The sequence below is a fragment of the Loxodonta africana genome, chromosome 22, assembly GCF_030014295.1.
Source record: "Loxodonta africana isolate mLoxAfr1 chromosome 22, mLoxAfr1.hap2, whole genome shotgun sequence".
In the NCBI taxonomy this organism is placed as follows: Eukaryota; Metazoa; Chordata; class Mammalia; order Proboscidea; family Elephantidae; genus Loxodonta; species Loxodonta africana.
In genome coordinates this window covers 1,381,274-1,385,188 of record NC_087363.1, presented here as the reverse complement: position 1 = coordinate 1,385,188, position 3,915 = coordinate 1,381,274, and positions in this window count along the sequence as shown.

Below are 3,915 nucleotides of genomic sequence, written 5' to 3'. Positions count from 1 at the left end.
GGACCTTAATTTGCTGATGCGGCACTACTCAAAATGAGAAGAAACAGCTGCAAACATCCATTAATAATCAGAACATGGAATGTACAAAGTACGAATCTAGGAAAATTGGAAATCATCAAAAATGAAATGGAATGTTAAACATCAATATTCTTGGCAGTAGTGAGCTGAAATGGACTGGTGCTGGCCATTTAAAATCAGACAGTTATATGATCTACTATGCCAGGAATGACAACTTGAAGATGAATGGCATTGAATTCGTAGTCAAAAAGAACATTCCAAGATCTATCCTGAAGTACAACAGTGTCAGTGATAGGATAATATCCACATGCCTACAAGGAAGACCAGTTAATAGGACTATTATTCAAATTTACATACCAACCACTAAGGCAAAAGATGAAGAAATTGAAGATATTTGCCAACTTCTGCAGTCTGAAATTGATCAAACATGCAATTAGGATGCACTTGATAATTACTGCTGATTGGAATGGGAAAGTTGGAAACAAAGATGAATGATTGGTATTTGGAAAATTTGACTTTGGTGAGAGGAATAGTGCTGGAGATTGTACGATTGAATTTTGCAAGACCAACAACTTCTTCATTGCAAATACTTTTGTTACCAATTTAAGTGGTGACTATATATGTGGTTCTCGCTAGACTGAATACACAGGAATCAAATCAACTACATTTGTGGAAAGAGAAGATGGAAAAGCTCAATATCAGCAGTCAGAACAAGGCCAGGGGTTGACTGTAGAACAGATCATCAATTACTCACAGGCAAGCTCAAGTTGAAACTGAAGAAAATTAAAACAAGTTCACAAGAGCCAAAATGCAATCTTGAGTATATCCTATCTAAATTTAGAGACCACCACAAGAATAGCTTTGATGTTTTAAACACTAATGACCAAAGACCAGAGGAGTTGAGGAATGACATCAGGATGTTTTATAAATGAAGAAAGCAAAAGGTCATTAAAAAGATAGGAAACAAAGAAAAGACCAAAATTGATGTCAGAAGAGACTCCAAAATTTTCTCATGAACATTGAGTTGTTGTTGTTGTTGTTAGGTGCCGTTGAGTCGGTTCCGACTCATAGCTACCCTAAGCACAACAGAACAAAACACTGCCTGGTCCTGCGCCATCCTTACAATTGTTGTTATGCTTGAGCTCATTGTTGCAGCCACTGTGTCAATCCACTTCCTTGAGGGTCTTCCTCTTTTCCTCTGACCCAAGCATGATGTCCTTCTCCAGGGACTGATCCCTCCTGACAACATGTCCAAAGTATGTAAGACGCAGTCTTGCCATTCTTGCCTCTAAGGAGCATTCTGGCTGCACTTCTTCCAAGACAGATTTGTTCGTTCTTTTCTCAGTCCATGGTATATTCAATATTCTTCAGCAACATCATAATTCAAAGGCGTCAACTCTTCTTCAGTCTTCCTTATTCGTTGTCCAGCTTTCACATGCATATGATGTGATTGAAAATACCATGGCTTGGGTGAGGCGCACCTTAGTCTTCAGGGTGACATCTTTGCTCTTCAACACTTTGAAGAGGTCCTTTGCAGCAGATTTACCCAAAGCAATGCATCTTTTGATTTCTTGACTGCTGCTTCCATGTCCGTTGATTATGGATCGAAGTAAAATGAAATCCTTGACAACTTCAATCTTTTTTCCATTTATCATGATGTTGTTCATTGGTCCACTTGTGAGAATTTTTGTTTTCTTTATGTTGAGGTGTAATCCCTACTGAAGGCTGTGGCCTTTCATCTTCATTGGTCAGTGCTTCAAGTCCTCTTCACTTTCAGCAAGCAAGGTTGTGTCATCTGCATAACGCAGGTTGTTAATGAGTCTTCCTCCAATCCTGATGCCCCATTCTTCTTCATATGGTCCAGCTTCTTGGGTTATTTGTTCAGCATACAGATTAAATAGGTAAGGTGAAAGAACACAACCCTGATGCACACCTTTCCTGAATTTAAACCAATCTGTATCCCCTTGTTCTGTCCGAACAACTGCCTCTTGATCTTGTAAAGGTTCCTCATGAGCACAATTAAGTGTTCTGGAATTGCCATTCTTTCCAGCGTTGTCCATAGTTTGTTATGATCCACACAGTGGAATGTCTTTGTATAGTCAATAAAACACAGGTAAACATCCTTCTGGTATTCTCTGCTTTCAGCCAGGATCCATCTGACATCAGCAATGATATCCCTGGTTCCATGTCCTCTTCTGAAGCCGGCCTGAATTTCTGGCAGTTCCCTTTCTATATACTGCTGCAGCCGTTTTTGAATGATCTTCAGCAATATTTTGCTTGTGTGTGATATTAATGATATTGTTCTATAATTTCCACATTCAGCTGGATCATTCTTGGAAATAGGCATAAATCTGGATCTCTTCCAGGCAGTTGGCCAGGAAGCTGTCTTCCATATTTCTTGGCATAGATGAGTGAGCACCTCCAGCGCTGCATCTGTTTGTTGAAACATCTCAGTTGATCTTCTGTCAATTCCTGGAGCCTTATTTTTTGCCAATGCCTTCAGAGCAGCTTGGACTTCTTTCTTCAGTACCATCAGTTCCTGCTCGTATGCCACCTCTTGAAATGGTTGAATATTAACTAATTCTTTTTGGCATAATGACTCTGTGCATTCCTTCCATCTTCTTTTGATGCTTCCTGCGCCATTTAATATTTTCCCCATGGAATCCTTCACTATTGCAACTCGAGGCTTGAATTTTTTCTTCAGTTCTTTCAGCTTGAGAAATGCCTAGCGTGTTCTTCCCTTTTGGTTTTCCATCTCCAGCTCTTTGCACATGTCATTATAATACTTTACTTTGTCTTCTTGAGATGTCCTTTGACATTTTCTGTTCATTTCTTTTACTTCATCAATTCTTCCTTTTGCTTTAGCTGCTCGACGCTCAAGAGCAAGTTTCAGAGTCTCCTCTGACATCCATCTGAACATTGAGTAGCTAAAGCAAATGGAAGAAATGATGAAGTAAAACAGCTGTACAGAAGATTTCAAAAGCCAGCTCGAAAATACAAAGTAAAGTTTTATAATGACATGTATGAAGACCTGGAGTTAGAAAACTGAAAAGGAAGAATGTGCTCAGCATTTATGAAGCTGAAAGAACTGAAAGAAAAATTCAACCCTCAAGGTACAATATTGAAGGATTCTACCAGGGAAATATTAAACAACACAGGAAGCATCAAAAGAATATGGAAGGAATATACAGAGTCACAACACTAAAAAAGAATTGATTGATACTCAGCCATTTTGGGAGGAAGTATATGATTAGGAACTGATGGTAATGAATGAAGAGATCCAAGCTGCACTGGCAGCACTGGTGAAAAATAAGACTTCAGGAATTGACGGAATACCAATTGAGATGTTTCAACAAACTGCCAAAAGAATGAACAAATCTGTCTAGGAATAAATATTGCCAGAATGCTCCTTAGAATCCAGGATGGTGAGACTATGTCTCACATACTTTGGGCATGCTATATGGAAGGACCAATCCCTGGAGGAGAACATCATGCTTGGTAAGGCAGAGAGTCAGCAAAAAAGAGAATACCCTCAACAAAATGGATTGACAAATTGGCTACAACAATGTGCTTGTGCATCACAATGATTCCGAGGACAGTGCAGGAGTGGGCAGCATTTCTTTCTGTTGTACGTAGGTTTACTATGTGTCAGAACCAATTTGATGGCACCTAAAACAAACAAACAAAAGTAGGTATATGTGGTTTCTAAGTGATATCCATATTGTTATTGGAAACAGACTTTCAAACATAGGTAGTTGTTCCTATCTTTGGTCTTGAAAATATTTTTAAGCACTTTGACAGTATATCAGAACTCATTTCAAAACTGTAGTAAGAAAGTGTGACATTTCTACAAGGATAAATGAATGAAAATAGGAACATAACTGAGAACCCCTAAGA